Source organism: Rattus norvegicus, chromosome 6 (assembly GCF_036323735.1).
Source record: "Rattus norvegicus strain BN/NHsdMcwi chromosome 6, GRCr8, whole genome shotgun sequence".
Classification (NCBI taxonomy): domain Eukaryota; kingdom Metazoa; phylum Chordata; class Mammalia; order Rodentia; family Muridae; genus Rattus; species Rattus norvegicus.
The window spans coordinates 46,814,236-46,841,277 of record NC_086024.1 but is presented as its reverse complement, the minus strand read 5'-3'; positions in this window follow the sequence as shown (position 1 = coordinate 46,841,277).

Sequence of the window (27,042 nt, the reverse complement as noted above, 5' to 3'; positions counted from 1 at the left end):
AGCCACACCTGCTCTAAGGATTCGTGCAGTGACACAGCTGCTTATGCTGAATCTCGATCATCCACCCTACCAAATGGTTGCCAAAGTATTCGCCTCTGGAGATGGGAGCATGTTTAACTGCAGGAACAAATTAGCTAGATTAATAATAAATCCATAGAACTTTTTGAACTAAAACACACACACACACACACACACACACACAATGCTTTAAATAACCTCAAAATTTTGCGTTACACTTCATTCATATGAATTCATGCGAGCCACATTTGACCCACAGACAAGCCTGTGAGCTGATTCAATACATCCCCTATCATATGCACGTGTGTGTGTGTGTGTGTGTGTGTGTGTGTGTGTGTGTGTGTGTGGTATGTGTGTGTGTGGTGTGTGTGTGTGGTATGTGTGTGTGTGGTGTGTGTGTGTGTGTGTGTGTGTGTGTGTGTGTGTGTGTATTCTATCAGTTCTGTTCCTCTAGAAAAGCCTGAGTCATGAAACCAGCTTCGGTGGAGTGTTGGGGATGAAAGCCTGTAAGAGTGTGTTTTAAAAACAGAATGAGAGAGGCAAGCATATAGACCACTCTCGTTATGATTTTTATTGCAAATAGGAACAATTGCTGTCTAGGGGCTGGGGATTTAGCTCAGTGGTAGAGCACTTGCCTAGCAAGCGCAAGGCCCTGGGTTAGGTTCCCAGCTCTGAAAAAAAAAAAAAAAAAAAGAAGTACCTCGGAACAATTGCTGTCACTCGTGGGTAATATACAATTAAGAGACTTTTATTGGTTTGTCTGCTCTTCTCTTTTTAATTATGTGTGTTTTGTGTGGTGGGGGTGGGGCCAGGGGTATGTGCGCACGAGTGCAGTGTCTTCAGAGGCCCCTTCTTCTGTCGGTTGTGAGAAGCCTGAGATGGGCTCTGGGAACTGAACTGGGAGCCTCTGGAAGAGCAATCTGTACCCTTGACCACTGAACCATCTCTCCAGCCCCTTCTGTTCTTTTCCTGACTTTCTCATAAAGAGAAAAATGGTGATGACCTACAGACAGAAGAGCAACACAAGGGCTTCTCAGAGGACTGGGAGACTGGAGCTTCAGGAGGGCAGGTATGAGTGGGAACATGGTAGAGGCCGGCTCTGATTGCTTCCAGTGAAACAGAAAGCCGGTCATAGGGAGCTGAGAGTTGGGAGCAGGCCAAGCTGTGAGAGGTTTCAAGAGACATCACAAGGTGACATCACAAGGTGACATCACAAGGTGACATCACAAGGTGATGGCAAGGATGGCTCAGCTGGTAAAGACACTTGCTGCTAAGTCTGGAGCCTGATGATCTGAGTGCAATCCCTGAGACCTACATGGCGGAAGATGAGTGAGGCCCAAATCCCACAACTTGTTCTCTGACTGGCACACACATGTCATGACACTTACATGTCTACACACGTACACACTACTAGATGGATGGATAGATAGATAGACAGACAGAGAGAGAGAGAGAGAGAGAGAGAGAGAGAGAGAGAGATAGAACATAATTGTAAAAATCTACAGAGGGCTGGAGAGATGGCTCAGAGGCCAAGAGGCTACACTGCTCTTGCAAGAACTCCAAGTTGGTTCCTAGCACTTTTTTAGAGGAGCTCACAGTGGCATTGCCCAGTTCCAGGGGATCTACTGCTGTCTCCTGGCCTCCATGAGCGTCTTCATTCACATGTACATACTCATGGACAAACACAAACACATGATTTCTTTAAGAAGAAAAATAAAATCTACAAAATTAGAGAAAAGCCAATACAAAGGAGAAAATACATGTAAAGGGGGAGAGATCACAGGTATAAATGTATGAGAGAAGAGAGAATTGAATAAGAAATATCGCCAACGACTCTCAGCACTAAGTAGTCCCAGGCTTCCACCCGCTGCTCTCTTTCCTATGTCTTTCCTTTGTCCCAAATGGAGGGATTCGGTGTTTCAAATGTATCCTCCAGGACTTATTCTACATGAAGTTCCACGTCATCCCATGAGCACTTCTCACTTAGAAGGAAAGTAGGCAGCTCGGCTCATCCCTAGGCCTCGTGAATCTCTGGAGTATTTTGCCTTCAGCTTCCCAAAGCCTTCTGTGGGAAATCAAGTCTTCACTACTTCATCAAGGATGACGGTAATGACCCCAGTATATCTGCACAGTCTGTGTGTCTAAAATAAGAATCCTGCCTGCAGCAGGATGTGCCCTCTGCCTTCAGCTTCCTAGGGTACTTCAAGCTGGTGAGGGAGACGGGGAGTGAACCTCACCCACAGGCCTGCCTGCTGACATCTCAGAATGCTTTTATTTTTATAATTAAATCAGTAACTCCTTCAGTGGTTACACAAGTATAAATGTACCACAAAACGCTGTTTGTAAATTCTTCATTACATTAGGAAAATGCATTGGGGGATGGGAGTGCCATGGCATGCCTGTGGAGGTCACAGGACAACTCTGTAGGAGTCGACTCTCTTCTTCCACACTGTGATTCCTGAGGTTCTGGTCAGCAGGAGCTTTACCTACTGAGCTCTCTCTCCAGGCCTCACATACTTACTGTGGAATATATGCTCCTCGGTGCACATTATCACTAGATGCTCACCACTGGAAGCTTTCTGCATCTCATTAACGTCTTTAATGCAGAGCAAAAATTGGGAGCATTGATATTTTTATCCACTTGTTTAGCAAATCTCCAATGGGCCTACATGATCTAATCTAAAAGTTGTTTCTTTGGAAGTTTCATCAGTATATTCTAGGTCTTCCGACAGCATTTGTCATTTGGGATCTCGGTCATGTTTATCATGGGACGAATGACAGAAAACAGCCAAGTATGAAATGTCACTTCGATGAATGTACATGCTGTGACAATGGAGAGGGCTGTGTCCTTAGGATGGCTGGGAATGGGGCATGAAGAGAGTTGCACGCAGTGGTCAATAAGACAATTCTAAAGATAGACCCATTGAGCAGAGATGGGGATGGTATGAGAGGCTCGTAAGAAAAGGGCTGGGGAGATAACTCTGTGGGTAAGAGCTTGCTATGTAAGCATGAGGACCTGAGCTCGGGTCCCTAGCAACCAGGCATGGCAGCACACACCTAAAACTTCATCCGGCACTGGAGGCACAAAGGTGAATGGATCCTAGGGGCTTTCTGGCCAGCCAGTCTAGCCTGAATGGGAAACTCTAGGTTGGGTGAAAGACCCTGTCTGGCAAAAATAAGGTAGAGAACAAGAGAGAAGAAACTCAACATTGACCTACACACACACACACACACACACACACACACACACACACACACACACATAGGCACACGCACATGCACATACATGCATACACCACGTAAACATGCACACAAAGAATAAGGGGAGGGGTTGGGGATTTAGCTCAGTGGTAGAGCGCTTGCCTAGGAAGCGCAAGGCCCTGGGTTCAGTCCCCGGCTCCGAAAAAAAGAACCAAAAAAAAAAAAAAAAAAACAAAAAAACAAAAAACAAAAAACAAAAAAAAAAAAAACTAAAAAAAAAGAATAAGGAGAAACCAAACATAGTGGTTCATACATACAATCTACCACACAGGAAACTTAAGCAGAAAGATTGCAAGTTTGGGGCCAGCCTGAGCTACATAGCAAACTTGAGACCAGCCTGGGTTCATAGAAAAAAAGTAACTAAAAAGTAAAAATAAAAAAATAAACATGAAGAGGAAAAGGAACAGGAAAGAAAGAGAGGAAGAGAAGAGGGAGGAGGGAGAAATAAACATGTTTTAGGGAAATAAAAAGGACTTGAGGCACATCCCAGGTGGAATTTTTGAAGAGACCATTGTGGCCTGAGGTTAGGGGGTAAGAGGCAGTCTCATGGGGTCAGAGAGATGGGCAAGGCCTCATTGCTAATGATCTTCTTGGCCTGCAGGCCTGATTTAGCTAGGATTTACAGTCAACCTGGTTGTTTGTTTGCTGAAGTTCTCTGTGCTTGGCCACCTTCATGGGTTCTCAGCAGGGAAGGGCAGGAGAAGGAACTCCAGGATCAACCGGTGCCATGTAACTGGTCACAGCTCCTCTAGTTCCCACCAACTCTGAGCCTGTACGTGCAGTTAGCAGTTTTCTCGGGGTTTTGATCCAGAGCCAGAGAGAAACAAGGAAAGCAGAACTCCAGACACCTTCCAAACCCTCCTCAGACACTTGGGTTAATTGGGATATAGTTAGGCAGGTACTACTTCTCTACAAGGTGAACTTCACACAAATTCATGTTTTGTGCTAGTTGAGGGTGTTGGATTCCTTGGAGCTGGTGCTACAGACAGTGGTCTCACACACACACACACACACACACACACACACAAAGACACACCACACACACACACACACACACATATACACACACAGAGAGACACATATACACACAGACACCACACACACAGACACACAGACACATACACACAGAGACACATATACACCACAGACACCACACACACAGACACACACACAGGCACACCAATCATGGATGCTGGGAACTGAACTTGGAGCCTCTGGAAGAGTGACAGGCATTAACTACCGAACCATTGCTTCAAGCCCTGATGAATCTATTTTTGAAGTGGTGCCAACATTGAAGTGGATGTACATGTGAGAAAGAAAAAAAGAGGACCAAAATGGGTAAACTGGGGTAAAAGTGGAGTCCATCACCGCCACGGCTGTCAGCAGATGCAGGGATGAACATCAAGATCTGGGTCACACTAAATGTGACTACAAGAGGTGATATTGAACAGCAAGTTAGGAGTGGGAATGTGGACGGGTGAGCCGTTCTGGGGCGTGAGTGGAATGCTACATCCATTGGGGGTGGGGAGTGAGGACAACTCAGAAATGAAAGTAGACGGTGAAAGAGAGAAGGGAATCACAGTACTGGGATAGGGGATGTTATATTCTCAGAGGTCTGGCAGTAAGATGATCCAGCAAAGATGATAGAGGACGAGGAGGAGACCCAGGATTATGAAGTCCAGAGTCACCAAACGCAGAGGGATTTGAGCAAACGTGGCACAGAATTTGCAAGAGGAGTTTAAGACGAGGAGAGGGATGAAAAGTTTGCCTAGAGAGGTTTGGAGGTAGGGTAGGAGGAGAAAAAGATTGGTTGCTGACTTTACACAAGTCCCTATTTTTGTTTTGGTTTTGTTTTGTTTTTCTTTTCTTTTCTTTTTTTTTTTTTTAAAGAGCCAAGAACTGTGCAGTAGCACAGGAGAGCTGTAGACAGAGGTCAAGAGAGGTTGGGAACTATGCAGTGTTCCGTGCACTAAGGTAAATGAAATGTCAGTCCCGTAGGAGAGGAAGATGACACGAACGTACTTAAGTGGGTGACGAGGCCACCCCGAGGGGCTGTATTATCTCAAGTGACCAGATCATTGGAATTCAGTGAACGTGGCCACCATGCAGCAGACTGGAGCCTGCACTGCCAACATGGCCGTTTGAGTCAGAGCCACCTTCTGCCTCTTCTTTACCCAGGAGGCTGCCAACATCTTGAAGGCTTGCAGCTCGTGACTTCTTGGATAAACAGAGTTTAGGCTCTGTTGAGTACAAAGGGCGCCAAATATATGTCCAGGAATCCTGGCCCCGACGGGTCCATGCTAGTTTGTGACTGAGACGAGCCTCTCAAGTCTCTGCTGAGCCTCACTTTTCCTCTACATTATCAGAATGATACATTTACCATCACCTCGTGAGGTGACAAGGTATAGCTGGGATAGTGGCAGACCTTTGTCAGAATGTCAAAAACTGAAGGACAAGATACATTCCATCATTAGTCATTGCTGTCAGTGTACTGTATACTCCCTTATGTGTGCCACAGAACATTGCAGGGGGTGCGTGTGTAAGGAGAGCCTCCTGTGCCACTCCCCTCTGTGGGCTTAATTTTCACAACTAGCCTACTTTTTTCAAGATAAGGAGCGAGTCCTGGCTCCTTGCAAAAGCTTCCCAGTTTCATCGCTGACATAAATGTATCGCTTCAAGATCACCAGTTAAAAGGAATGGGAAGACATATTATTATCTTCAAAGCTCTCTTGGGAACTTATTAAATGTTAATCACAAAGCACAGGGATATTTCAGAGAGCAAACAGCAGCCTTGAGACTTCTCATACCGAGCCTTCTTCTCAGATGCCCTCAAAATTCCTGCTGGAGAGAAGGCTCTGTTGAGCATGAAAGGCACTGAATATCTTTCACTAAGTGGGTTCTCCAATTGTTCCAAGGTCTGCTTTTGTGGCCTGGTCTGTGCACCACTGACTGAACTCCTCCATAGTTTGCGTAGGCTTGGAGAAAAGGGAGAGGGAAAGAATATTTGCTAGGCATTTATTTCATACATTGAACATCACTCAAGTCCATTACTTAAATCATCTCATAACTAAACTAGAATGTAATCATTGTCTGGTCACAAAAGGGGAAAAACTGAGGCTTGGAAGGTCAATCAGGTCTCACGGCAGGCAAGAAGCCAGTTCTTCCCTAGACTTCCTGCTGAGGGAGTAGCTGCCTCCTAATGTCTCATTAGTGAATGAGGAGTATGAAGCATACCTACTGGATACAAACCCACTCTGTCAAAGGAGGACATCAACAGGTAATGAAGGTGTGGTTACAACTCAATAGAAACAAAGTAACCTTCTAAGATTCAAGTGAGGTGCCCCGGAGTTACCCCAGACTTCTGAGTGATAAGATTGCAGAACCTGTCCATGCTGGTTTGTGCATTTATAGTCTCAAGGAAAATGTGGTCTTTCTCTTGCCTCCCTCCTAGAGAGGAGAATGAGCGGACATCATGGCTCTGGCCACAGGCATGGAGGGCCTGAAGTGAGAACTCTGGCTGCTGATCATTCTGCATCCAGGACAGCATACCTCTGTTGGAGACTTTATACAGGATAATAACGTAGAGCTTTTTGTCCAACAAATGTGTAGGCATGTCAAGGTGGCAGCAGTCAGGGGTGGGGTGGGGTGCGGAACTAAGTGAGGAGCCCTTCTGAGTACAGGACCTGGGATTCAGAGGCTGTTATGTCAAGGCACCAGTCCTGTCCCTAGAGTTGATTCCAGAGGCAAGGGGGAAAGATCCCAAAAGGAGATTGCTAAGATATATAGGTTAATTGGTAGACATTAAAGGTGTGGCAAATGGTTTTGACCACTGACTAGGAGACTCCATGTCCAAGACAATGAGGAAAAGATTTTTTTTTGCTTTTGTTTTGCTTCAAAAATCATTGCAAAATAACAAAACTAAATACAAAGCCAGGCCTGTGTAATCCCAGCTACTCAGAAGCCTGAGACAGTTGGATTGATTTCAACTTAGGGAGACTAGGACCTGTGAGCCTGGAGGGTGAGGTAAGAACCTGTCTCAAAGCAAAACAAGGCTTACTTGAGTGATAGAACACTTACCGAATACCACATCTAACAAAACAACAAAACCCATAACAACAAACTTTACTTGAAACTAGCTGTGGTGGGTTGTACGTGAAATGTCCCCCACAGGCTCACATTTGAATACTTGGTCCCCCAGCAGGTGGCACTGTTGGGGAAGGTGCTGAAACTTGAAGGGTGGAGCTTTGTTGGAGGAAGTGAATCATTATGGTGGGGCCCTCAGGTTTGAGAGCCTGGCTCCACTTCCTTCTGTCTTTCTGTTTCCTGACTGTGGTAGCAGTGTGCACTCTGTCACCATTCCTTTTCCACCATGATGGGTTATATTTCTTCTTAAACTGCAAGCCAAGATAAAGAGTCCGTGTTATTCTTGCTGGGTACTTGGCCCCAAGAATGAGAAAAACCCCTAATGCACTTGTAAATGTCATAGCTCACCCATTCTAAATGTGAAGCTCCTGTGTGGCTAGGGTTTATCTGTGCTCATGTGTATGGATGTGTGTATACTGTAGTATCCCCGTGGAGGTCAGAGGGCAATTCACTGGACTTCTTTTTGTCCAGCATGTGGGTCCTGGGATTGAACTCAAGTCATTGAGTTCGGCAGCAAACACCTTTACCTGCTGAACCAACTGAACAGTCCTAGAAGAATTGCTTTTTTAAAAAGCAGGGTGTGTGGGGGGGCGCTTAGAGTGGGCAGGGAGGTGCCTCCGTGAAGAGCACCCGCTACTCTGGCAGAGGACCTGGGTTTGATCTCCAGCACCCACACTGGCTCACAGCCACCTATGACTCCAATTCCAGGGAATCAAACACCCTCTTCTCTCCTCTGAGGAAACCAGATACATGCATGGTACACATACACAGATGCAGGCAAAACATCCCTACACATGCGTTTTTTCTTTTAAAAAAAAACAAACTGAAACAAAATAAAAAAAAATGGAGGAAAGGGCTAGAGGAGATGGCTCAGGGGCTAAGAAGTGCTCACTGAGTGTGAGGATGGGAGCCCAGAGCCCAGAGGCCATGTAACAAGCTACACACACACACACACACACACACACACACACACACACAGAGAGAGAGAGAGAGAGAGAGAGAGAGAGAGAGAGAGAGAGAGAGAGAAATTACCTCTAGATCTGTGATCTGCTTCAAGTTAATTATCAGCAAGTGTGAGATAAGAGTTAAGACTCAATTTTGTTGGACAGCCAACCAACCTCTCCAGCACTTTTCTCAAGACTTATCTTTTTATCTTTTCCCACATTTCACTGTGTTAGTGCCTTGCTGAAAATCAATTGACTGTGAAGCTGGGAGTCTATTTCTGGCTTCTCTGTTTTGTTCCAGGAACCTTTGTGTCATCCTTTGTCTGGATACCAAACCACCTAGGTCTTGATGAACTTCATAGTAGGTCTTGGAAACAAGGCAGAATAAGCTGTTCAAGCGTGCACTGCTTCAAAATTGTTTCAGTATTCTGTAGCAAGAAAGAAAGGAAGGAAGGAAGGAAGGGAGGAAGGAAGGAAGTAAGGGAGGAAGAAAGGAAGGGAGGAAGGAAGGAAGGAAGGAAGGAAGGAAGGAAGGAAGGGAGGAAGGAAGGAAGGAAGGGAAAAACAAAGAAACAAAGACACAAAGAAAATTTGTGTACTAATTTTTTTTCCACTTACTAAAATATTTTCACACAGCCCCACTGAGACCTTGAATGCCCAATTCTCTGTGTGTGAGAGAAACTGAGGCAAAAAGACAGTGATGTGCAGAGAGTTCTCTTCATGCTCCCAAAGTTGAGCAAAACAAAATTGGTTAATTGGGAGTTGCGGTTAGCTGAAATCCAGTTAAGTAAGAGTCGGCTGCATTTGGTAGCCACAGTAATAGACCTGATCATGTCACACCCCGATGTTTCAAGAACCTTCACTGGGAAATAATTATGGGATGTGGTCAAAGAATAGAGTATCAATTTACAAAGGGAAAAATTGGAAGCCACTGAGCAGAGCAGGCTGATTAAGAGAAAGGTGCCAGAGACTCACAGCATAGCCTGGAGAGTGACATTGTGCAATGTGGCTTTTAGAATGGGGTCAGACTGCTGGACACGTCCAGACAGGCGTTACTGCTCCACTCATGTTCTGACCACACTAGCTCTATTCTCACCTCTTCTCAATGTTACAGTTCCTGGTAGGATTAAAACAACAAAACAAAACAAAAAGAAAAAAAACCCCAGCTGCAATAAAGAAAATGTAAAACTATTGGGGCCAGTGAGACGGCTCAGTAGGTAAAAGTGTTTACTATGCAAGCCTGGTGCCCCGAGGTCAATTCCCCAAGACCACAGCAGAAGACTGGCTCTGGAAGTCGTCCTCTGACTTGCATATAAGAGCCATGGCATGTGAGTGGCTGCAAATACATTACATTCTTCACACACAGAAATACGCAGAATAAAATAACAATTTCTTTTAAAAATTAAAAACTATTACTGCAAAAGTCTCTTAATGACTAATGAAGCTGACAATGGGTTTGGAAATCAATGTGTGTTTTTATGTCTCTGGGAGAAAGGCAGAAAGGAAAGACATGAACAGGAAAACCTGAAAGGCTACATAAGCACCATAGCGTTAATAGGAGTGAATCGTGGCCACTCAGACTATGAGTTATTTCCACGTTTGTTATGTATAGCTCTTATAAACATATACAACACGACATACTCTCTACTGAGAAGAGAATAAACAGAAATGTCCTGGCTGTGGCGGGCTCCTCATCAGATGATAGAACTTGTCTCTCTGACTCATCCTTAACCCTCAGTTCATGATAGGGGCACAAGTTCTAGCTTTAAAGAATTACTATATCCCCAAACCCCTTGAGTTTCCTTGTCTACCACTGGCCCAGAATTCTCTAACCCTGCACCATCACTCTCTGTTGGAATTCAACTGCTCGACGTCCACGATAAAATGTAAGTTAAAGCAAAAATCCATATTTAAATTATACAGAGACTGTGTCCTCAACACACACACACACACACTCACACACACATACACACACACTCACACACACACACTCACACAAACATACACACACTCACTCACACACACACTCACACACATACACATACATACTCACACACACTCACACAAACACACACACTCACACACACACACTCACACTCTCACACACACACACACACACACACACACACACACACTATGGAAGGAAGAAACAGCACCTTGGGTGGAAAGAGGGTTGCTTGTTTTGTTTTGTTTTTATGTATTTTGGGTTTTTTGGGGTTTTTTTTTTCATTTTTAGTGTTCTTATATACTTATGAATGTGAAGTCAGAGGACAACTGACTTGTGGGAACTGGCTCTTCCCTTCCTCCATGTAGGTCCCAGGAATTGAACTCAGGTTGTCAGGCTGGGCTACATGAGGCTTTCTTTGCTGAACCATTTTGCAGGCTCCATGCTTGTCCACCTTCCACCCCCACATTCACATTTTATTATAGTTTCTAAATCATCTGTCATGACATGTTGGGGAAAAAATGGTGAAAAAAAAAAAGAGAGAGAGAAACACCATGCGTTTTAAACCCCTATGTCTCTTACAAATTCTCTCTTCTTTTAAATTATGATTTTGTTTTGCCTTTTCTTCTTTTAACTTTCTGGCCTGTGTGTCATATCTGTCTCATTATATCTACAGGTTTCATGGTATAAAGAACTGAGTCTGGAGTGAGAAGACCAGGTTGATCCTGGCCTCCCCTCTCATTGATCTTTCTAATCCTCGGAATATTTAAGATGTACTTGCTTTTTGCTTTTAAATAGTATTGTTTAGAGGATGCCAACTGGCCCCACACTGCTGACACATAGCTGCTGATTTTACATTTATCTATCTATCTATCTATCATCTATCTATCTATCTATCTATCTATCTATCTATCTATCTATCTATCTATCTATCTGTATAAGTGCATGGAAGATTGCTTGGAGGCCACAAGAGGGCATCCAGTCTATCTATCTATCTATCTATCTATCTATCTATCTATCTATCTATCTATCTATCTATCTATCTGTATAAGTGCATGGAAGATTGCTTGGAGGCCACAAGAGGGCATCCAGTCCCCTAGAACTGGTGTTATGGGCAGCTAAGAGCAGCCAAGTGAGTGCTAGGAACTGAACCCAGGTCCTCTGCAAGAACACTAAGCATTTGTAACTGCTGAACCATCTCTCTAACTCTAGCTACTCATTTGAAACCTACTATGTGTATGTTAACACTTAGGATCCTGAAACCAGAGGCTCTCCAAACCAAAGCTAGTCTGGGCTACATAGTGGACTTAACTATTTCTTCCATATTAAAACATTCCATTAAGGTTCAGTTAATAAAGCACACAAGTCTCAGGAAGCTCCTGAAGTTACAAAATTCACAAAGCCCTTCTCTAGTGCTATAAAATCAGTAACAGTTGCAGGGAAGAGGATACTTCTTAACCAACATGAAACTGGGGACCAAGCTTTTCTGAGTTGTCACTCAAACTAGAGTGGGCTTTTTGGTGATGCAGCTTCCTTGAGTCATCTCTGCTCCTGAAGGAATTTCTTTCCCAAAGTTCTGCAAGGAACCCCAGTAAACTCACTGGTTCACTAAGATAGACTTGGGTGGAATTATTCTTTTGGTCTCTCATTGGTGCATTATCTAGGAGTAAATAGACATTAGTTCATCTCTCCCCAGGAAAAGTCATACAACAAAGAGTCAAAGACACATAAAATCTGGGGATTGGCAAGATGGCTTGGTGGGTAAAAGCACTCGCTGTCTAACCATACAATAACCTGAAATTGATTCCTAGACCCACAGTAATGTAGAAAAAAAGGACTCCAAAGTTATCCTCTGACCTCCACCCACACACATAGCGTACTGACATATATGTACAAGACATAAAGCCTGTGCATGTACACACACACAAATACACACATTCTTGCACTGTTTATAGAATGACTATAGAGTCTTAATTTATTTTATTTATTAGTAGTGTGTTATGTCTTTTTTATTTTTATTTTATTTTTATTTTTTATTTTATTTTTTTATCTTTATTAACTTGAGTATTTCTTATTTACATTTTGATTGTTATTCCCTTTCCCGGTTTCCGGGCCAGCATCCCCCTAACCCCTCCCCCTCTCTTCTATATGGGTGTTCCTCTCTCCATCCTCCCCCCATTACCGCCCTCCCCCCAACAATCACGTTCACTGGGGGTTCAGTCTTGGCAGGACCAAGGGCTTCCTCTTCCACTGGTGCTCTTACCAGGCTATTCATTGCTACCTATGAGGTTGGAGCCCAGGGTCAGTCCATGTATAGTCTTTGGGTAGTGGCTTAGTCCCTGGAAGCTCTGGTTGCTTGGCATTGTTGTTCATATGGGGTCTTGAGCCCCTTCAAGCTCTTTCAGTCCTTTCTCTGATTCCTTCAACGGGGGTCCCATTCTCAGTTCAGTGGTTTGCTGCTGGCATTCACCTATGTATTTGCTGTATTCTGGCTGTGTCTCTCAGGAGAGATCTACATCTGGTTCCTGTCGGTCTGCACTTCTTTGCTTCATCCATCTTGTCTAATTGGGTGGCTGTATATGTATGGGCCACATGTGGGGCAGGCTCTGAATGGGTGTTCCTTCTGCCTCTGTTCTAAACTTTGCCTCTCTCTTCCCTGCCAAGGGTATTCTTGTTCCCCTTTTAAAGAAGGAGAGAAGCATTCGCATTTTGGTCATCCTTCTTGAGTTTTATGTGTTCTGTGCATCTAGGATAATTCATGCATTTGGGCTAATAGCCACTTATCAGTGAGTGTTATGTCTTATACATGTATGTCAGATATGATAGATTTTCCTTTGTTGTTGCCAGGACTTGGGGATTCTTGAAAGTGACAATCAATGGGCATGGTCCCAGCCTAGAGATGCTCTTCTGTCTTATTAAAGACAGAAATTTATAGACCAGAGGCACACACTGGAGCCAGCTCAGGAGCCCCAGGCAGGGTCCCTATCCATAAAAGGTATGTGGTGCCCAGAACAGAACAAATAGCTAAGTCTGACAGTCCCTGACAGTCCCAATTAAGTGGGCTCCAAGAAACAAAGACACTAAGCTATGACTGTCATTCCTCTGAGGGGACCCTGAAGACCCAGGAGGAAAACCACATGCCTACTGCATGTAATAGTGACAGTATAAGAGTTTACCCAGTGCGGGGAAGGTCATCTGGGATAGGTCAGGGAGCTGAATGTCTGCTCTTTCCAGTACCCATCACCATAGCTGATCCTCCAAAGCTTGGTTGTGTGCAAAGACCCAGGGAAACTTTCTCTGAGGCTCCACCTCTGGATCTAGAAGAGAATCTTCCAGAATAAATAAAGATACTCCATATGTGTAGGAGGTTCTCAAGGACAAGGCCTCTGTAGTGTGTTCCAGCAAAGACAACCACTCTACCTGTCCAAGCTCAGGTTCACCACAATGCTGACCCTGTAGGATTGCTGGCAGGGCTGAGCAAGATAGTGGAAGGAAAGTCCATCGTAAATGTGATAGACTCAGTAATAACACACAATGTTAATAGGATTACAAGCTCTCTAAGGCACCAAGGTTAGAGGCCTCTAAGTTTAAGACACATAAACCCAGAAATGTACTGTTGAACTGAATCTGGAACACCAGATTCAGAATACCATTGCTCAATCCTCGGGGAACTAAAAACTGAACTCTTATATGGTTTACAACCCCACTCCTGGGCATATTTCCAAAGGGATTCATGCCAATGTGTTAGAGGGGCATCTTCCCTTTTCATGGTCATTGCAATACTACTCACAATGGCCAAAGGATGAATACAGTCTAATTAGTCTGCCCACTGGAGAGTGGACAATGGAAAGACATTGGGTATACACAATGGAATATTAGCCAGCTATGGATCCAGCTAATGGAATCCAGCATGAATGGACCTGGAGAGTCTTATAGATAGCAAATAAGTCAGGCTTGTAAGCACAGATCTACATGATCACTTGTATGTGGATTTAAAATAAGTCGATTTCATAGATGCTGAGAGTAAATGGTAGTTTCTGCCATTGGGCTTTGTGCCCCTGAGACAGGGTTTTTTTTTTTTTTTTTAAAGATTTTTATTTATTTTATGTGAGTACACTATTGCTGTCTTCAGACACATCAGAAGAGGGCATAGATCCCATTCCAGATGGTTGTGAGCCACCATGTGGTTGCTGGGAATTGAACTCAGGACCTCTGAAAGAGCAGCCAGTGCTCTTAACTTCTGAGCCATCTCTCCAGCCCAAGACAGTTCTTTCATTATTTCATGCCTCAATTTCTCCATCCATTGTGTAGGCACAGTGGCCGGGACTCCACCTTCGAAAGCTCTCAGGGGTGTGTGTGTGGGGAGGGGGCATCAAAGCCTTTGAAGCTGGAATTATAGGTGTCCGTGAGCTGCCTGATGTGGGTACTGTGATCCAAACTCTGGCCCTTTGATAGAAACATAAGTACTCCTAACTGCTGGGCCATCTCTCCAATCCTAATTAGTGGATATTTCTATATCAATATCAGTCTAGATTGAAAGAGGACAGAGTTGTTAGGCGTGGTTCCTGTCACCCCAGCTCTCAGAAGCTAAGGCCAGGCATTGTGAATTCAAAGCCACCGTGGGTGAGCTACAAATCAAAACTCTCCCTCAACAAAACAAAGCAAGTATACAGACTGAGGAAAGAGATGTGTGGGAGATCCTCTGAGGACACCCTGGACTTTCTATGAAGCAGGGAAGCTTAGAATTAGACAGCTGCCAGGGTCTGCTCTCATTTGATTCTGCCCCTTTAGCTTTGCAGTTTCCCATCTCTCGCTGGCTCTGGGACCCGCTCATACTATCAGTTGAACAGTAGCTGGATCCTATGATCTAGCAAGGCCTCTGCCTTGTCCTCAAGCACAAGAGACCCAGGTCATACATCCTGAAGAAAGCTCACTGGGGTTAGAGTGGGGAGAGGAGAGGTTGAGGGTTACCTTTGTTAGGGCTACTGTCACTGATGAAACACCATAGCTAAAGCAACTTGGGGAGGAAAGGGTTTATTTGCCTTACACTTCCACATCACTGTTCATCACTGGAGGAAGTCAGGACAGGAACTCAAGAAGAGCGGGAACCTGGAGGCAGAAGTTGATGCAGAGGCCATGGATGGGTGCTATTTATTGGCTTGCTCTTCATGGCTTGCTCAACCTCCTTTTTTTTTTTTTTTTTTTTTTGGTTCTTTTTTTCGGAGCTGGGGACCGAACCCAGGGCCTTGCGCTTCCTAGGTAAGCGCTCTACCACTGAGCTAAATCCCCAGCCCCTCAACCTCCTTTTTTTATAGAACCTAGAACCACCCGCCTGGTGATAGGACTACCCACAATGGGCGTGGCCCTCCCCCATCAATTACTGATTAAGAAAATGCCCTACAGCTGGATCTCATGAAAGTATCTTCTCTAGTGAGGTTCTCTCTTTTCAGATGACTCCCTGCACAGGAGTATAGGCAAATGGAATAACTTAGGCTTGAGCACACTTCACAGATGAAGGTCAGATAGATACAGAAAGCAGGTGGGTACCAGCCAAGTAGAAGCCCCAAGGAAGGCTAAGCCATGAGTCTTCCGAGCTTTGCTTCTCTCTCCAATGAGAATGGGTTGGGGGAGACCCTAGATAATGGGAACACCTTCGCTGCATCAAGGCTATTTGGTTCTAAATGTGCTTGCATGAAAGAAGCTTCCAGAGAATTCTTCCGTGAGAATGCTCTTCCCACAATACTATGAACCATATTTATTGTAGTCATCTACTCATTTACTCTCTATGATCCCCTCAGAGGCATGGGTTATCTAACTGACAGGAAAACGGGACAGGGACGTTGAGCTGGTTACCCAGTTTTACATAGCCACCAGGGTTGGAATCTTTACTGTTAACTTGAGTCTGGATTCTGAGTTCTTAACTCCTGACCTCCCAACCCTGGTACTAGGAAGAGTCAGCAGCTGAATCGGTGACATTACCAGGCATGGGTGACGTCACCGGGTGTAGGCTAGGCTTAGACATCAACCTCTTAACCTTTCATGATCTCACACTTTTTCCAACGTACAAAATAGAGTGGCCTCCTTTGTGTGATCTTTGCCCTTACTGGACTTGACTTCCTGGTCTGTCCTGGGCAAGGAGACAGGAAGATGGCTGACGTCCCACAGGTTAGCATCCTGAACTCCAGCATGATGGTAGGTCCCCCTGAGACCAACATGTATGAAGAATCAGAAATCAGATCCAAATGGGCCCATGTGAAACAGGCCCTGAAGAATCACATGGGTTTGAGTTCTACAAACATCTACAATTCTCACATCCATAAATAACAGCATAATGAATAAGTTCCAAAAACAAACTTCAAATATTGCAACTAGAAGTGTTAGCAACACCGGCCACTCACCCTGGGTCTTTAGTATTACTACAGAGGACCCGTGGGGGGGGGGGGGGAATCCCTCCACACTACCAATCAAAACCAAGCCTTGACACTCAAGCCCTGACTTTGTGTCTCAGCTACCCATGGCATTTCAATAAAATGACATATTGCCATGTGTGGTAGCTTCCGGGATGGTTCAATTAAAGCAGACTGAGCAGAGAATACCCTGAAGTCAATGACTTACAAGGAGCTTGCAGCCCTGGAGCATAAACAACCTCAATGTTAGCAGCTGAAGGGACTTTCCCACTATTCCCTGCACTGTTCATTTCCACGCTGTTGAACTCTTCCCAGGAAATCACTGCTGATAACAAAACATGTTTCTGAGTCCCCTGCTGTCACCTTGTGAACCTCCCCCAGCCTCCCCCAAGGTTGATGTTCCTGTGGGAGTACAACTTCCTCTGCCCAGTGATCCTTTGTCTCCACAGTCCTCAGAGGCATCCTCGTCATCTATAGGAGAGAGGGAGGCTGTGAAGGATGCATACTCCTAGCTCTGGTGGTTGGTTGGTTGTTTGGATTTCTTCCTCAGACATGGTTCCTGTGTCCCATGCTAGCCCGGACTTGCTATATAGCCAATAATGACCTTAGACTTCTGCTCTTTCTGCCTCTACCTTCTGCTGTGTTCTGCAGTCATGAGCCACCATGTTTGGTGCCCAGCTTTACACAATGCTGAGGATCAAAGCCAGGCCTCCTTTCAAAGTGTGCTTTCCTGTTGCTGTGATAAATACCGCAACGGAAAGCAACTTAGGAGAGGAGAGGATTTGTTTGGCTTATACTTCTAGGTCACGATTCATCCTTGAGGGAAGTCAGTACAGGAACTTGGGGTCAGGGATGAAGTATAAGCCTTGGAGGAATGCTGCTTCGGGCTCAGCTAGCTCTCTTAGGCAGCCCAGACATACATTGCTAGGGAAGCGTGGCCCACAGTGGGCTGGGCTCTCCCACACCAAGCCATCAATCAAGAAGATGTCTCCTAGACTCGGCCACAAGGCTGTGTTTGATTTAGGCAATTGCTCAACTGAGGTTCCTTCCTGCCAGGTGACTTCAGGTTGGGTCAAGTTGACAGTAAAAACTAGCCAGCACTCTAGGCACACACTGCTGACTGTACTATATCCCCAATACCTTATCTTTGTTCCTTAAACTTGGTTCTTATTAAAAATCAAGGTCTGTGAAACATTCTCAAAATCTCCCATACGTTGTAAGTATACAACTTGTTAACTTTTTTTCAAAGTAGAACATATTCGCATAAATAACTATTTGTGCTAAGAAAGAGGCTGCCATAAGAGAGGCTTACCTTCTCCAAAGGTGGCCCAGAACCCTGAATTCTGCCACTCAGATACTTGTTTTGCCTGGTTGTAAGTTTTATGTAACTATGATTTTATGTAAATGGTTTGTGCTTGGCCTCTGTGATTCACCTCCATGTTTGTGGAAGTCATGTTACCGGGTGTCCTGGTAGCTTATTTACACTCATTGTCTCGGAGCATTCCGCTCTGCGAGAGTGTTTATCTATTCTCCCATGTGGGGAAGCTGTGGCTGCTCTTGGCACTGTCTTCACCATCTCTTGGCCGCTGGCCTTAAACCCAGGAGTGGAATCACTGAGTCAAACTGTATGCATCCGCTCCCTTGAGTAGATACCGCCAAGTCTTAATATTTGTTTTTCAAAGTCTGGCCAGAACAGGTGTGGTGACACATACCTGCAGTCCTAACATATGGGAAATCGAGGCAGGAGGATCATGAGTTTAAGGCCAGTTTGGCTTAAAAGGAAAAAAAAAAAGATCCATCCAGAAGATTACATAGAGGGTTTTTGTCAGGGCTGGGTGTAGTTGAGAGGAATGTAATAAATATCAGGCCTAAACCAGGGAGAAAAGGGAATAAGAAACCAGGGAGATAGGGCCCAGGTGAAACATACAAACCTGTAAGTCTAAAAAGTGATTGGCAGATGACAGGAACAGACCAGACTGTTCTAGAATGGAGAGATTGAGGGCCCCTGAGGGACATGACAAGCCTTAGAGAACACTGTGGCATGGTTAAACCTCTGGATCTCTTCCTGCTGTTGGTTTTCATCAGTGAGAATGGGAGAAAATGATTTCTCTCACAGGGCATAAAGGGTTAGGGTTAGGGTTAGGGTTTAGGGTTAGGGTTAGGGTTGGGGTTAGGGGTTAGGGTTAGTGTTAGGGTTAGGGTTAGGGGTTAGGGGTTAGGGTTAGGGTTAGGGTTACATTAAAGAGCCTCGTCACCGTGATACAATGGGCTCGTTGCTGCTGCTTCCTTGGACTTTGGATCCTTGACGTAGAGAGCTCTAATCCTGGTGTCTTCACCACTGAGATACTCCTCTGTGGGCATCAGAGGGAGCTGCCTGTCTCAGTTGTAGAGTCGATGCTTGGAATGCCCCAGTCCCCAAACTTGCTCTGTCTTTCCTGTTGCCTCCACAAAGCAGATGGCCGAAGAGGACCTCTGTCTAGGACACACATGTGTATGGTGTCCTGAGATCAAAGGAAAAACTTCCAGTGGTCCCTGCTATAATGGAGATAGTCTGGAATCTATAGATAGTGGGACCCCAGGTAGCTACCACTGACCAACTGAAACTCCTGCTGTGTCTGTCACCTGGTGTTGTTCACATGCCCATCTGCCTTCATAAGAAAGAAAGCTTCCTCCTTGGATGGGCCCCACTGCCCAGCCTGCCATGGGAAGGAAAAGTCAGGAGTAAACTCTAGTGTGTGACCCCCCCCCCCCCCAGTGCAGAGAACATCTCTTGTTCAGTGAACACCTTGGGTTAGGCACACACAAACTCACAGCTCCTGTCTGTTTGTCCTGAATATGTACCGTTTTCAGGCATTGTTGGACTCTCTTCACTGTGGTGTCTCGACAGCTGGGTTTGCCATCACCATCCCCATTGGCCATCCTTTGAACTAAGATGTTGAATGACTCATGTGGCTAGGCAGGTTTGCAACTCAAGAGCCCAGTGGCCTTGTAAGTGTCTCTGGATTTCTCTCGGAGGTTTGGAAAGTTGGAATATATGTGGTAAGCCCAGTGTGGTTGCAAAAGATGGCTGCCTCCGTTCTCACTGTTGCCTCGAGAGGAGCCCACTTGCTTATCAAAGCCCTGAAGCAGCCAGGCAGGACGGTAGCGTATGGTCAAGGAGAAGACTAAAAGACATCACTGGGGTCTTTCAGTTTCATCCCACTGTGGATAAGAAGCAGAAACGATTGTACGACAATCAATTACAAGGAAAAAGATGATTGAGGGAACCCGGTGATGTTGGTGGCACACGCGTTGGATCCCAGCACTCAGGAGGCAGAGGCAGGTCAGCCTGGTCAGGCTAGCCTGGTCTACAGAGAGAATTCCAGGACAGCCAGGGCCTACATAGAGAAACCCCATGTCAAAAAACAAACAAACAAAAAATTGACTGAAAGAGCTTACCTTGTAAATAAAACTGATAGTAGGTGCTCAGATAAGACCATGTCTTTCTAAAGAGGCAGAACTGATGCTGACGATCCTAGATATATCATCCATGAGCTAAGAATCCCAAAGGTTAGGTCAGAAAGTCTACAGTTTCCCAAGTACTGAATATATGTCTTTGTATATTTCAAAGACACCGTCCATGTCCTCAAAAAAGGTATAAATATAAAACTTGATATAAACCATACAGAGTTATACATAAGAGTGTAATACCAATATTACATGTGTGAAAGAATTAAAAATGTATAGAAGTATCAACAGCAAAATGACACACAGGAAGGTTGATCAGATGACAGGGTCTTGACAGGGTCTAAGACCAAAACAAGAGCAGACTTCGCTGAGGGAGGGCTGGCCCTTGTGTGGCCATCGAGGAAGGATGTGGGTCAGAAAGTACAGACATTAGTAGAAGGTCATGGGCTAGCCCCCTTCAGGGAATGCGTGATAGGCCTGGTGTCTGGGAACTGTCCCTCTTACCTCACTTCCTCCTCCTGGCTCAGACTGGGATACACTCCCAGGGAGGATGTAGCACTTTCTTTGCTGGTCTTCCTGACTCTTCTTTCCTTTCCCATCCTTTTTCTAGTGGGGCTAGCCCTAAGGCATCCTTGACACAGAGCGAGTCATGAAGTCCCGTACTTACTCAGTCAAGGCCCATCTCTCCAGCACTGTCAATGGACCGAACTGAAATGAACAAACTGACAAGAGCGGGAGGCGGGGAGTGGAATGAGACTCTTCACTACATAACCCAGGGCGGCAGCAACTCACTATGTAGCTCTGGCTGTTCTTAAACTTGTAGCTATCCTCCTGCCTCGGAACCCAAAGTGCTGGGATGATACGTCGGAGCTACTGTGCCCGTTGAATTCAAGACTGATCCTGATCACCGAGAAATGTGTTGATTCTAGGAGCTTTAAAAGCAGGGGGACGAGGTGCTGTGTCTGTGAAACACAAGGCTTCCTCAGCTTTGAGGGTGTTTCCTGGTCACCGCTCAGCGACTGTCTTCCTGAAATGCCTGGTTGCCCCTTTTAACAAGCTGATTCCCCCATCTTTTCGCTTAGTCCTAAGTGAGGGTTGAGAGTGCCACCTAGTGGTACTTCAATGGAAAGAGCCTACAGTCCCAGCCTTTCTCCCGGCTTTACTATCAACAGTTACCCGGTTCCTGATGTGCATCCCTACCAGGAGAGACAACGGACATGCCATACTCTTCTTCAGGGAGAAGTTTTCAGCCCTTTGAAAGGACCATGTGGACTCAATGGATTAGGGTCTGGGGTAGGTGGTTAGTTGGGGGTGGGGAGATCCTGCCCCAGGAGCTGTTGGCCCAATGTAAGGTACATCAGGTCACCTGAGGCATTCTAAGAATCCCAAAGGAGGGTATTGGGAGGCTTCCCCATTTTTCTCTGGAGACACCCTAGGTGTTGACTGAGCAGTTAGAGGGACAGAAGTATCCTGGGTGTCACTATAGTAACGACACAGAGAACACACCGGATCTACCATGTCAGCCACTGGGTTGCTGAGAACCAGCTGGGAAAGAGTGTTGGTCTGTGTAGGCCAGTAGACTGGGATTGCTTCTAAGGTTTTCTGGAGAAGAAGGCACTCGGGCCTAAGGAGATAGTCAGTAAAGTGCCTGCTGTGCTCGACACTGTGAGTCTGGATCTCCAGCTCCCATATAAAAAGCCAGGTGCAGTAGCTGTGACCCAAGCATGAGGGTGGGAGGTAGAGAGAGGCAGAGAAGCTCACTGGTCAGCTCCTCTAGCTGCATCCATGAGCTCTGGGTTCAATGGGATTGACAAAAACACCTAATGTCCACCTCTGTCCTCCATGTGCATATGAGCTTACACACACACACACACACACACACACACACTCACTCATCATACATACCAGTCTTTTTCCTTGATTTCCTCCACATGACCCTCCAACTCCGGATGGTTGGAAGGAGAAAGGCAAGAGAACAGAGGAATTCATAGATTCATAGGCTGGAGACCTGATAGGTAACCCCACCATTTTTACATAAGGCTCAGTGAATCTTCCAGGCCTTGGTGGCCTCTGAAAGAAGGCCATACCAGGAGAATGGGGCCTACCTTTGCCCTCACCAGGATTCCTGGATAATTCTAGGTACCTAGCAGCATTATAGGTAACATTCAGGAAGGAGGAATTCCTGGGGAGGGAGAGCCAGGCCAGACAGTGACAATCTTGCTGCCAGGAGAAAAGCCTGCAGCTTCCCTGCATGTACTACCCTCCTTAGGATAAGGGCCAGGACCAGGGCTGCCCTCACTGCTCTGATGTTGGGAATTGGTTCTAATGCTTTGAATAGTCTGGCCCCACTCTGTGTGTCCAACTTTGAGATTTATAAGGGCTAGGAACTAGGAGAGAAGAAGGAAGCAGAGCTCGCCATGATGAGGAAGAAGAAAGACCAGATCTAAAGGTGCTCTGACACTTGAGAATCAGTGTAAGTGGCTACAGGTCACTCCCCGACTGGGCCTAGGTAGCAGAGATGAAATCTATATTTTAAAAGATGTTAACTCAGGAGTACGGGAGGAGAGAGTTTGCTAGCAGGGGAAGGTTTAGGAATGCCAGGCCATTGAGCTAGTCAAGGTGTATCAAAATTAACTGTGGTGTGTGTGTGTGTGTGTGTGTGTGTGTGTGTGTGTGTGTGTGTGTGTCCTCCTGCCAGCTGGCTGGTCAGGTGAGGAGATATGGCAAAGCTGTCTCTGTGTTTGGGAGGTGTGCTTCTCTTCCGGAACCACAAATATTATGGATTATCCCTCGGGACCTTCACTGCACTGGGGGAGGAGAACATTTGTTTCAAGACACCTTTGGGTCTCCATCAAAATGAGGATGCTACCCCCTCCTATCCTAGTAACTAGGCAAAACCCTCTGCCTGGGCTCTGCACCTAATTCTCAGTCCCAGGCCTGGCTCCCTTGCCTTCCCCTTCCTGATGAGCTGCTCTGCACTAGGACTAGAGTCACCTGAATCTGGTGCAGTGCTGGGCATCCTGAGTCTGACTGTGAAAGTTTATACACAGCTGTTGTCATGCTGGATAGTTTATGTTAACTTGACACAGGTTGATCCACTCATCTGAGAGGAAGAAACCTCAGTTGAGAAGATGCCTCCATAAGACCTAACTGTAAAGCATTGTCTTAGTTAGTGATTGATGGGGGAGGGCCCAGTCCATTACAGGAGGTTCCATCCTTGGATTGGTGGTCCTGGTTCTTTAAGAAAGCAGGCTGAGCAAGCCCCGAGGAGCAAGCCAATAAGCAGCATCCCTCCATGGCCTCTGCATCATCTCCTGCCTCCAGGATCCTGCCGCTTTGATTTCCTGGCTTCCTTTGATAACAACCTGTAATGCGGAAGCATAAACCAAATAAACCCTTTCCTCCCCACATTACTTTGGTCATGGCACCCCATCATAGGGACAGATGCAGAGAACACAGGCAGGCAAACATTTCTATTGGCTAAACCAACCCTCCCTGAGGCAGCCTAAACCCCACTTCCTCCAGGACACCTTCCTGCTTCCCCCGTCCCTCGCCACCATCCTGACAGGGAGACCCAGGATATCATGGGCTGCTCAACAAGGCTGCAGTGATTGGCACTCCAGCTAGAGGTGCGTGTCCCCTGCTATCTTTAGAGCAACAATAGAACACGGGAGAATAGTGTGTGTCTGCTCTTAGTCCCTAAATGCAGGCCATGGGTGCCTCTTGCTTGCCTCAGGCCCAGGTGTCTGAAGTAGATGTGGGTTGTGTGAATCTGAGTAGTTCCTCTGAGCTCAGGGGCTATATGATCCCATAGCTTCTTGCCAGACATTGTCCCCTCTCCAGTGTATCCAAGTACAGAGGGTGGAACCTACCAGCTGAGGTCTAGCACCCTTGGGTGATGGCTAGGCATGGGTCCTTGTTACAGTACACTAGTGGGAGGACAACAAGAGAAAGTGTCAACCAGCATGTGCCAAATCCACCAGAAATGGGCCTGGGCGAGGCCCAAGCGCAGAAGAACTGAGGCCCAAGTTAGGAATTAAAACCCTCCCAGGGCTTCTCCGTGTTCCCTCTAGCCAGCCCCAGGCTCTCTCATTCTGTCAGGTGACATGCTAGTTCCCTCTGGTTTCTGTAACAAAGAGCCACAGGTGGGATGAGTTTAATCAGCAGTACTCCTCACAGTTCTGAGTCTAGAAGTTCACAATCAAGGGGTCAGAAGGGACATGGCCGTCGGTGGTTAACTGGAACCCTTCGTCATCCCTCAAGCTTCTGTGGCCATCAGTCATTGGGTGCTCCTTGGCCAGCTCTGCATCACTTCAGGCCTGGCCTCTGTCCTGAGTGTCATCCTTCCTGTGACTTTGCCTTTATGTGTCATTTCCTTCTGGTGAGGTCACAGTCACCCCATAGGGTACATCTGGATGGCCTCATCTTTTACACAAGGCCATAGAGTCATACATCTCTCTAGGGGATCACAATGCACCTCACAATGGGGAACAAACTGAGCTTAAGAGGTATTAGGAGCCAAGTTCCAGCTCCTGAGCTATAACAGGAACGGCCTGGCTGCCTCTATGTAAACTCTGGGGGCTGCGCAGCCACAAAATCATCTCCTGCAGGAGGACCTAATGGAGGACTCCCGGAGAGACCAAGGATTGCAGTGTAGACAATGCCAGCCATTTGAGAACTGCTATTTAGAAGAGATGCTTTCTTGGGACCAATGTGGGCGTGGGTGGAGGGTATTAAAGGAGCTTGGAGCAGTGCTCAGCTGAGCTTGCTGGACTGTTTCTCACCTGCTCCCGGAGTCTGTGTCGTTGACTCTGTGCCACCTCACCTCCAACCCACGAGGGCAGGTAGGGTTAGGCAGCGAGCAGTCCAGGGCACGGGCAACGTCTGGCGACCACATGGGGCTCGAACCCACGACCCTGAGATTAAGAGTCTCATGCTCTACTATCCGGGCACAGGCAACACTAAGCTCTATTGTAAAGGTTTTTGTGTATTTGGATTATTCTCTATTACGTTAGTCTTTATATGAGAACTGTGTCTTCAATTCCTTGACTCTGTGGAGGAAAAGTCCACGTTTATCCCATAGCCAGAGCAGGAGCTCAATTCTTCAAGCCGCTTGGTCAGATTCTGTACCGGAGGCATAGGATAAGGGAAATTCAGGAGAGAGCATCATGTCCCCTCCCACACCCTCAAATGTGGACAGGAATGGCTGTTTGTTTGTCTGTTTGGTGGCTGTTATGAAATCAGTGACCTGACTTCTGAAACTAGCAATTTGTCACGATACCAAAGAAAGCATACTTGGAGCATGCTCAGATGTGCCATACCCAAACACTGAAAGGCATGTGGCCTTCAGCTTTCGTGTGGGAGTGGGGGAGGGACAGGAACATCTCTAAGACCTGCATTGTTAGGCAATCTGTTCTGTAGTGTGTATTCGCAAAAACCATAACAGCCATGAATGCCACTGGGGGACGGAACCACGTGGGAACACCAGTATGTATGCGATGTGACAGTGACAGAAGTGCCTGTAGGTGGCACATATCTGTGATTATTTGCTCTGTGCTCTTTATTTTAAAGGTCAGTTCAGTGGCTTTTTTTTTTTTTTCTTAAAGGGAGTGTGGCTTCCAGCCAGGACTTTGAGCATCTCTAAGAGGAATGACTTACAGTCGAATGAATAGGGAGGCGGCCTATTGTATTGATCTGTCCACACCCATTTACCCACACAGAAGCAAGCACTTACTGGCACCTGACCTGTAACCAGGGGATTCATCATGGGAAGGATGTACCTTTGCTTCTCAGAAGCTCGCAGACACACAAGAGTAAGTGGCCACAGCCCTAAATTGCAAATCAAGAGGTGGCTCTGTGTGTGTGTGTGTGTACATGTGTGTGTGTGTGTGTGTGTACGTGTGTACGTGTGTACGTGTGTGTGTGTGTACGTGTAGTGTACGTGCATCATGCTTGTTCATGGACGTTGGGCGCAAGCATGCACACATGGATATCAGAGGTCAGCTTTCCTTGTTTGTAATAGGATCTCTCTGTCACTATGGATGTCACGTTACCTGGCCCATGAGCTTCCAGAGAGTCTTGTCTCTGCCTCCCATATCCCTGTGGGAAAACCTAGGAGGGCAGACGCTTGCACTATTGTAGATGTGAGTTCCAGGGATCCAAACCCAGATCATCAGGTTTGCCACTGACCCATCATCTCCTTAGCCCAATACATGGGACTTTTGAAGATCCTGCCCTTTAGTGTGTGGATTGATGCTGTTGCCTGTGTTGTGGATTAAATATGAGAGTTAGGATTGGTTTGGTTTTTTTTTTTACCTTGTTTGCCCCTCCCCTTCTTGTGTGTGCCTACTGCAAGTGTACTGTCTTACCCCTCTGCTTTCCACCGTGCGATGTTACATCATGAAAGCTCTCACCAGATGTGGCCCTTGAACTCCCAGGTTCTAACACTGTGGGCCCACTAAGTTTCTGCTCACTGTTTGTTGCTGTGCTAGTTAGTCTTATTTGGATGTTACACAGCTAGAGTTGCGGGGAAAGGAGGGGAATTCCTCTATAAGATCCAGCTGTAGAATTTTCTTAATTAGTGATTGATGGGGGAGGGCCCAGTCCACTGTGGGCGGTCCTGTGTTCTGTACGAAAGCAGGCTGAGCAAGCCACGAGGAGCAAGTCAGTAAGCAGCACCCCTCCATGGCCTCTGCATCAGCTCCTGCCTCCAGGTTCCTGCCCTGTTTGAGTTCCTGTCCTGACTTCCTTCCGTGATGGACTACAATGTAGCAGAAGTAAGCCATGCCCCAGGTGGCTTCAGTCATTGGGGTTCATCACAGCAATGGTAACCCTAAGACAGTTGCTCAGTCTCAGGGATCTATTATTGCAGTGGTAG